Genomic DNA, 10,395 nt, shown 5'->3' on the forward strand with positions numbered 1-10,395 from the left:
GCATCACTCACTCACACTACACCTCCGGAAGCAGGAACCTAATAGACACATCCCACCAGGCTGTTCCCAACCAAATGTCTCTCATTGCTGACTGACGATGCCTGCAGTACGGGAGGACTGGTGCCGGGAGGACTACACAGGGAGCAAAATGAAGCCCGAGGAGCTTTATATCTTCCTCTCTGCTCACTCAAAAATATCAGCACTTAAGCAAGATGCAGAGGTCTGTGCCGCTTCCCCTGCTAACAGCAGTGTTTATGGTCGTGCAGTGCACAAAGCTCCACTGCAACTGCTGTGTATTGATTTCCGGGCTGCTGAGGCAGGTTTCAGAAACCCAATACGCTGAGGTGACTGCCTATCTTAGCATGTTATCCTGTGTAGCCTCCAATTCCAAGCAGTCAGCACTGAGCCTGAAGCGCTAGCAGCTGATACAGTTGCTTAACGTTATCAATATTTCCTTACAATTGTACAGCATAAGAGAAAAGAGCCATTTGGTCCCCATCCTCTTTGCGAGACTCCTTGGGATGGCCAGCTCACAGCTTTCTCTGGGGTATAGTGAGGATGCTGTGTGATCTGGACAGTTATTTAGGAACAAGCCTGAACTCACTCACCCCCAGCAGTATGAGAGCTGCTTTTCAAACGTGTGGTTGAAGATGCAATTGCTGGAAACGTATTCTTTCCCTTTCAAAATTGCCTTTAGGACTCCCTCCCTGCCTTTTTTGCTCCTGTTAATTTCTCCCTCGCACACCATCCTTCCCCCTAGACACACATCCACACAATCATTCAATGCTGCACACACATAGCATCACAAATAAAATAGCACCCATTTGCACCATGACCAAGTATTCACCTTCACAGAGCCACATAATCCTCTTACAAGACTGGTGCTTATCAGCATTTACCCATCGTAAAGATCTCCATACCATCCCTGTATAAAGGTTTTCATTCCAGGAATTCACTTAGTAGCAAGATCATAATTTGCCTCTGGCTACATAAGGCTTCATCTCTGCTCCTCATTGCAGAGGTGCTTCAGGGAAGTTTTACAAATCACTTAAGTGAGAAAGAGTCATCAAGCATGGGACAGTCAGCTCTCTGCCACCAGGAATCCCAGGTACCCAGGATCTCAGCCTAGGAGAGTTTTCAGCTAGTACCTGCTCTATATTTCACTTTGATTTCCTGACTGATAAACACTTCTGCATGGGGAAGTATCTGCAAGCTGTCCCTACAAAGACAAATTGCATCTTTCTTGGTTACCAGCTATGCAAGTAAAAAAAAAAAAAAAAAAAGTTGCTTAGCTGGGATTTTCCATCTCTCCTAGGAATAGCTTAATGTCTTAACATCCACAGAAGAAATATATACCAGAAGTCCTTTTATGCCATCTATTAACATGACAACAGGATCTCCCATGCTTAGAACTCAATTTACAACCACATTGGGAAGGGAAGGGAGCGCAGCAGAGCATCCATCCCAGGTGCTCAGGAACAGCCAAACACAGGGTAGCAGCTGGCGGATTGGGCTGTGCCTTGTTTGGTGCTGCTGAGCCTGCTCTGTCCGGACCGCATGAGCTAAATGAGCTTGTGAGGCAAGCTTAAGTTGCGCATCAGCGGCAGATGGTTCAGGACATAAAAACAAGCTTGGACTCACCCCTTCATTCACGCTACAGACAGTCTCAAGCTCCCTCCTAAGCTTTCATTAAATCAGAGCTGGCATAAAATACTCAACTGCCCCACCAAAATTCACTCCAAACTACTGCACTTGATAACAAGCAGGGAGTCACCATCCGTCTTACAGCAAGGAGCATCAGCATTTGCATCTCAGGAAGACAACTTTCAGTATTGCCACCAGATAAGATTGAATGTTTTCTTTTTTCTGGTCACTGACCGGAAGCAGTTAGAATAGCGAACAGGGCTCAGAAAAGCAGTTCTACAGCTTTGTCAATGTATCTTAAAAATCATTTTACTATGACTATCTTGCTTCCTCGTCCTTTTCAGTTCTGACCTGACTTCAGCGATCAGTAACACAGTAATGCCTACTGTCCATTTCGAAACAGGGAAGGAGGCAAGACAGTTACAAATCAGGTCAAGAGAGTGATTGTTAATCTTAACCACGTATGTTCACATGTACATTCAAAGAGGATTGAGAAAAAAAAACAGGAAAAAATGGCCATTTCCATGTTCTGATCTCTCCCAAACTAGCTGGCAAAGAAAGAAGTACTGTGGGCAAAAGTCAAAAATATAAAGCCCCCTTTGCTTCCATGTATTGTAGGCTCCCTCCTCCAGTGTTTTATAAAATGTTGGAATTTGCAGTTTGTATGGCTCCTTGGTATAGCTGAGGAGTTGCTTGGCACTCATCAAGGCTTTAATAAAGCAATCATTGGACTTTTGCCTGATGTAGTTATTCATTCTGAAATATTATTCTAGTTCTCTCATTCCACTTGTCTATATTTGACTAATGGCAGCAATGCCACACACACTTCTAAGCTCTCCATGGGCACAGACGCAGTCCATTTCTTTTCCAGTCATTTTGAGAACAATATCCATAATCACACTCTAAGCTTTCTTTTGTGATACATATAGCAACACTTTGGTGCCTTCTGGGTTTCTATTTTAAGTAAATTTTGTATCAGGAGGCCTTTCCTGGATGCTGGAGCCCTGTTTGACAACAGGCCAGGGATCGCTCAAGCAAAAGTGCAGATTTCCTTAGGACATGCCTCAACAACCCTGCAAAGGTAACAGTCCTTTTGGAGGACTCCTTACCTATTTATTCTTTAGTCTTATCCCTAGCAAGGCTATTGTCAGCCTTGAGTTTGAAGGGGTGACAGCTGTTACACCCATGCTAGCTAAGGTACAAGCAGTTGTCTAGCTTGCATTTCACAGAGCCCGCTAATGCAGAATTTGTAACCTTTCAGTCCCTGCTAACCCATGCAGAATTTGAACAGGCAGCCTGAAATCGAAGGTCAGCTCTTCTGGTAATTCTGGGGTTTCTGCTTGTCCTACTTCAAGTAACTTTACATGTTTGACACTGTGGAGGAAGTGGGGAGGAAACCCCTTTACTCCTCAAATGTTGGAGCGATGACAAGGAACTGCAGGAGAGAGACGCTCATTGATGTGCGGTAACTTCTGCCAAGTGCTCACAGTACCACTGAGGTACGAACCCTGTGGCTGTAATAACAAGTCTTTTACTGCCATCTACCGCGTTGAGAGAGATCCAGTTACCAGCACGAACGATTAACCTCCATGACATTGCTGCAGAGGGAAGCTAGGGATGAACGGATGCCCACTGAAAGCTGCTTCTTCTGTAGCCCTGCCGATCTCCCTCTGCCTGGGGAAGGTTTTGCCACGCGCCCCTTTGAGCAGCGCGCCTCCCCCAACATGAGCACGACGCTCAACTACATCGTCCAGAAAGACAGTCATCTCAGCAACACACTTCTTCCGCTTCATGTTTTGGGTCTGGGCAACTCAGAGATGAGAGATGATGAAAGAGAGCACTTTACTTTCAGTAATTAGAGATTTACCTGCAGTGAAGATGGGAGCCCAAACTAGATCAAGGTATTGAGCCTTGGAAAAGTGGAAAAACAGTGGAAAAAGTCCTACAGTTCTAAAATGCATCTGATGGCAGCTTTTCACCACCACAGTATCAGAGAAGGAATATATACAAGATAATAGCATGAGGGGTTTTTTTTTTAGTTAATCAATCCTAGCTGCCACTTAGCCTTCTATGCAGACATACGGTGGACGACTGCTAGGTAACCAATGACCATATGCTAGAGAACCTCCATACCGAATTATGCTGATTTAAATCTCTCCAGTGCATCAAGGTAAAAATTATCATATGCCAGAGAAGTGTCATGCCCAAGTGCACAGCTTTCGTCATTCCTCTGCATGAGAAATCACATCATATGTGAAGCCACAGTCTGCTTAATTGTGCCAGCCCATCTTCTGCTCAGTGTGAAGAACTAGACCCTCCACAACCAGAAAGGATTATGTCTCCACAGCTGTGTCTCAAAGTGCAATTCAAGTATTGCTGATAGCTAACAGGATAAAGATTTTTTTAATATACTTTCTTTTTTTAATGTTGAAACATGCTGTGGCATTTCTAGCCTGAGAAGACAAATTAGAAACCTCAGGCTAGTTTTCCATAGTTCCCAGGAAGAAAGACATGCTGCTTTGCACTGAACTGAAATCCCACTCAGATCACATTTTAATGACACCAGCATGAATTCAAGATATATTTAAAAAACACCAACAGCAATTCAACAATATTGCACTAGGACTAGTAAACGCAAATTATGCCTCCTCCCCCAAAGTTGTGTAATAATGTGCTAGAGGACCCAGATTCCTGCCACCATGTCAGGAAACCTGAATATGCTGCCATGAGCCTGCTGGTTTAAAATAATTCAACTCAAACAGTGGGATATAAACAGAATCATTTCACAGGCAGTGAAGGTGATATAAATACAGCTCACAACATCACCCTGACACTAAATGCACGTAAATAACAGGTTTAAACTCGGAGTTAGAAAGCAGCTTCTTTGGAAAGTTACATCTGCAATGAGCATGTGTCTATCTTCTTGACACAATCAATAGCCCAGTGATTTCTTCAAGAGAAAAAAACTGGAGCATGAAGTAGGTACACGACCTTTAAAGTTCCCAACCATTATGCTCTGATAGCTGCCTTTTACCAGACACATACAACTTTACCAGTGCAAAAGCTGTATCTGCTAGGCCAGGTTCAGATTAAAGACAGGGCTTTAAGCAGAACAGGCATGAATTCACTAACAGCATCCTCACTGAGAAGATCTGGACCGGTACTCTGGAAGAGTAACCGATTTCAAGGAGAAAATACGCTTTCTAAGGCGAAGCTATACTGTAGTTGTTCTTTTCTTTTCTTTTCTAATAACCAATAGCCACATGTTTTTGGACAGATACTGGGGCTTCAGCAATGTCATGAGCAGCTAGAAAAAGGAGCATCGAGCCTACACTCTTCCCACAAGCATCTCTAGATTATAGTCTCCTCCTTTACTGTAATATTCCCTTCTTGCCTTACCTCTGTCCTGCATTCGCTGCAAACAAAGAGCAAGGCTCTTCCTCCAGCCTGGCATCCCAGCCCGAGAGAAAGAAATGCAAGTTCGCGGTGTCTTGAAGGGGCTTGTAGATATGCAGCTGGAATAGAAAACCCAGCTTCTTTATAGGGCTACACCTTAGCGTAGAGGCAACTCCATCCGAGCTTGCAAAGACAGGAAACCTCCACTGCACGTGAAAGCCTGACTGTGAACCATCCAGGCTGCATTTTGCTGCAGGGATGGAGCAACTTCACATGTCCACAGCAGAAGAAACAGATGGTGAGAGAAGAAGGGCAGACAGTTGAATGGGCAAATCTCAAGGAGTTGAGCAGTCCCTTAAAGGGCACGCTTGCCTTTTATGCCAGCTACACAGAAGCTACAGACAACAAAATAAGCACAACACAGTGCACTTACTCTAATAGCTTATGGCTCCTGTGCAGGGGATGAAAATATTTGCTCCTCTCACCACCACCATTTAACTGATAAGCCAAATAGTTTTCTTTGCAACATCCTTGCTTCTTACATCTCCAGTTCAGAAAATGTATGTATTTATACCTCTTGCTACAGGAAAACATTGAGAAATATGCTTATCTTTTCACTGGAACTCAAATTTTTCTTACGCCAGTCAGAGTTAAGAACATGCACATGTACTCCCCAAAGGAGGAAGGGTCATGATGCCCATTTTCATCAAGGCTTGCTAAAATGCGTATTAAAAAAGGCTATCAATAACAGTTTTCTAAGTAAATTCCAGTTATATTAACTATGTCCCTCCTACAGATTCTGAAATAAATTGGCATTAAGCCTACTTCTGATCTAAGTTGTTGAATGCTTTTAGGGAATTCTTACTTTTTAGCTGTATTTCTGAGAGGAATAACAATGTATACACAAATACTACATAAAAGCCACTCATAATACGTGCAAAGAGAGGAGAGAGGAAGATGCTGTTTATACATCACACAATTTCAAGTCCACTATAAAACTGTACATAAAATGCAGGTTCTCATAGAACAGCATGAAGCTGCTTAAGATTTCATTTCAATTTCGCATTAACAAGTTGTTAGCAGATTTGCCTTCTGTGCCCACTCTGCAGTTTGCAAACAGAAATAAGCTAGCACAACAGCATTCTGGCACTGCATCTTCTGACCCAAGCAGCAAAGGGCTGGAGAGCCACATGTGTACCAGGAACATTATAAACACTATTGTTATGCACCACTTCTGGTTTTGACTTGATCACAGAAAAAAGCATTTATTACAAGCATTTATTACAAGTTATAATTGTTTTCTCCTGACCTTCACAGCTAATTACATATCTAGAACATGGTTTAATTTTTATTTCTTAGTCTTCTCCAAAAGATATATCCATAGTGCCATCTCTGCACCAACTATATTTTTGACCAGCAAAGGGAGACTTTTTGTTTTTGCTGCAGCAATTTCCGACTCTTCTGTAAATTTAAAACTAGAACACAAAATCCTGGATTAAGTTTCAGGTATCTTCACAGAAATATACAGATCTGAGTAAAGAGAGAAGATATGCTGAGGACTTTGTCTTGGGAAGAGACGTAATCTTTGTTGTGAAGGAAAGGTAAGCGCTTCTGGATCATTCATGTTACAAGAACTAGTCTGCAAACAGTTTTGCTTGTGCCACAATCTATTTGTAGCCTCACGTATTAAGTCTCCTCTTTAAAAAGCTCAAACTCTGTGTGCTATGGATTGGATAGAGAATTAAACTGCAGGAAGTGAGAAAATTCTTGCCCTGTTTTAAAGGGATACTTGTTGACACAGCACAAATTGGCCATGGTATAATAACTTCTGAGTTGCAAAGTGCCTAAAAGACACCAAAAAATGGCCATTTCCTCACAGAAAGATAATTTCTCCATCTTCAGAGAGATGTGGATATATACCTTACATCAAGAGGCTATGAAACTGTTGTGTGATGACCCAGCACCCTAACCCCAAGTCTTATTTCAAAATGTTCAGCTGTTATTTGCCCACAGTTTTCTTTCACCTTAAAGCCAAGATGCAGTAACTAAGATGGGTTTAATTCTACCCTAAGGCCTTGCTGGTTTTACTGTCTATAAAAGAATCAATCTCAGAACAGCAAATCCTCCAAACATCAACATAATTTGTTTTTGAACTCCTTTTCTAAATCCAGTTTTTGGAATGGAGTGGGAGGTAGGGGAAGTACCCACCCAAGCTTTGCATCTAATTCATTTGGAGTTTGTACAGCTTTCCTCACCAAATCCTCCAAAGTGCTGAAATTCCCCTGTCTCTCGAAAAAACCCTTAGAATAATCCACTGTGATCCCCATCTTCCTCAAAAACAATAAACAAGCTTTTTGTGTTGATGCAGCTTTGTGGAAGTAAACACAATTAGGCCTCTTATGCTAAAATAAGTGGCACACTAATGAGAAATACTGAATGAGTTATTCCCTGGGAACTGAAGACTATCAGCAGTCTTAGATCAGACACGCTAGTTTATACAGACTTCACAAATTCCTAGCAAGAATTAAGCCTAATGCAGCTACACTGAATCTGTATCATACACACAAAAAGACAGTTTTCCCCTTCCTCACCCTGTTTCTTCTAAATTAATCAGATTTTGCTTCACAACCTAGTAGAAATGTTCTTATTCCAGCTCCCCCTCCTTCATTTACATGTTATTAATTGCCTGTGGGCAGGATTAAAAAAAAAAAATCCTGAAACAGACTTCCATAGGTTAAGGTTGACATTAAGCCTTTTTGGGGGAACCATACGTGTGAAAACTCGGCAGGTCTTAGACTGTAAATATGAGAATACTGAACTGACATTTACAAAGTGCTTGAAAGTCATCTGTCTGGATGCACTCTCTGGAGTACTGAATCACACACCTATAACAGCACAACAGCACACAGAGCAACCCCGCGGCTCCGGCAAGCACGGCAATCCCGTCTGTCTGGATACGCTTTCATTACTGCCTGCTGGTCTTGCTGATGTTAATTGAGAAAGGGGATGCGAGCTAAAGGTTATCTCATAGCTTGAGACCATCAGTTGTACAGCATCAAACAGTGACACTGATTGACTCGCTCCCAGTCCACGGATGCCTAGCCAGACCTTTGCAACCCACAAAACAGAAAAAGTCTACTGTTCCTTGCAAGCGCAGTGTCAGTTCTGCAATCCTTGCTCATGGCAACAGCATGAACTAACTTGCAGTTTCTAAAGATCAATTCCTTTTTCTGTCTCCTGTCAAGTAACTACCTAGTAGCACGGCTTTTCCTCACAACCCTGGTTATGCATGTCAACCTTAACCAGAAAGAAACATTTTAAGAGAAGATAGACACATCCAGGGCCTCGTTCTGTCTTTGCACGTTCCCTAAAACTATCCAAGTAATGTCTCTTACACAGAGGGCTGCTAAGATGATTCTGAGCCCTTACATAGATCAAGAATGCTAAGTCATTTATTTAATGCCAAGGCTACAAGGTAATATTTTATGCAACACCCAAAACAGGAAGAGTGCTGCTCCGGCGTGGTTTGGACAGATAAACATAAAAAGTCAGTCTAGGAAGGACAGAGTAAGTCACTGACAAAGAAACTGGTTGGTAAATATGGAAAAGGAGAATAGGTACTTCCAACATTACAAGAGAGGGTCAGTTTTCTTGTAAAGAGGAAAAAAACTGCTACTGCGAATTGAAATTAAGATGGTGTGACAAGCAGAGTGTTAAGAAATGTGGGCAGGTCACAGGGGAAAAAAGGCAGCAGCAAGGACAGCATGCAGTAAAAAGCTGTAGATAGCCTTACAGGAGCTTAGAGTCAGTGCCAAGGAGTAAGAAACCCTGTAGACAAAGGTCTGGTCTCAGATATTTGCCTACACTGAAAAGAGGAGATGAAAGATGGAAAAGTGGATTCCAGAGAGTAATGGCCTGAATAGATTCAGCATTTGAATCATTTTCCCTTTCAGCTAGACAGTATAAAGAAGCACCTATACAGCTATCAAGTATTACATTTCTAAAACTGGTCATTTACAGTTCCTATCCTAGAGCCTCACAGATGGGGTTTAGAAAGGGGGCATTCTACTCTACAGACCAAGTTTTGAAGAGATGTCAAGTTTTCCCGACACACTTTTGCATCTGCAGTTACAAGGAGACACAGAGGACCAGGTCTGATGGTCGGCTCTTCAGGAGCACTTCACGGTACGAGAAACCCACCTGATGCAAACACTGCTGAGATCCTGAAATGCTCAATACCTACAACACTGGAAACACAGAAATGTGAGCGTGCAATTCCTGTCACTGTAATGTAGAACATGAGTGACGGGGAGAAAAACTGATGCATGCCAAGGGGGAACGTGCCCTCACACACACTCCCCTGAAACAAATGATGGGAACTACTAAGTCAGAACCAGCCCTGGGTTGGGTGTGGGCTGGTTTCTCTCCTCAGTGTCGTCACCAGGTGAGGTTTGAACAGACAACTTAGTGCATGATTTGTTGTAGTGAGATTAATTAGAACAGCACAGCTGTTTTCATTCCTTTGTCCTACTTCTCAGCAATGCTATTTCTCTTCTTCCATTGCAGATAAAACCAGTAAACCTCATGGCCTTAATATGACCTGCAATTTTCTTTTCTGTTGTCTCTCATCATTTTCCTTTCTCCCTTCAATAAGCCAAAAGCAAGTCAGCCTTACTAAGGCTACAGATTGCTCTTTCTGAGCTGCACACCTGGTACTCCCTGCAATACAGGTGTAACATATTTAGCAATGGCGTACCTATGTCAGAGTGATTTGCAATTCTGTGTCCATAAACCACCCAAATATGGGCCTGACCCAGCTTCCCAAACATAAAAGCAATATATTTAAAAAACCAAAACAAGTGCATCTGAACCTTGTATCAGCTGTCACATCGCCAAGCAGCAACACCCAAGTACCTTGTATTTTTCCATTTTAATAAAGATGAGTGAAAGGCAGCCTCCTCTTGTAACTCCAGGTGATTACGATCTCCCGAATCACTCTGAATTAAAACCTACCAGGCAGCTCGCAGGTCAGACAGTGCAGCCTGGGGACTCAGCCGCCCTGCGGGGCCCTGCTCACCAGCCTCTGCTCCGGGCGCCGCGGGGGCTGAAGCAGCACTGCCAGGCCGCAGCCGTTGGCGTCACGTCCACACAGCACTGCCAGGCCGCAGCCGCTGGCGTCACGTCCACACAGCACCGCCGGGCCTCGTGCGTGTGGCGCAAGCGCCCGCCTGGAAGGGAGATGCGGGAGTTCAGCTTGATTTGCTGCCCGGCCACCTGGGTCCCCCCAAACCACACCGGGCAGGACGGGGCTTCCCTGTCTCGGGTATCCCCTCAGGTGAGCGTTACAGGACAGGG

The sequence above is a fragment of the Dromaius novaehollandiae genome, chromosome 12, assembly GCF_036370855.1.
Source record: "Dromaius novaehollandiae isolate bDroNov1 chromosome 12, bDroNov1.hap1, whole genome shotgun sequence".
Taxonomy (NCBI): domain Eukaryota; kingdom Metazoa; phylum Chordata; class Aves; order Casuariiformes; family Dromaiidae; genus Dromaius; species Dromaius novaehollandiae.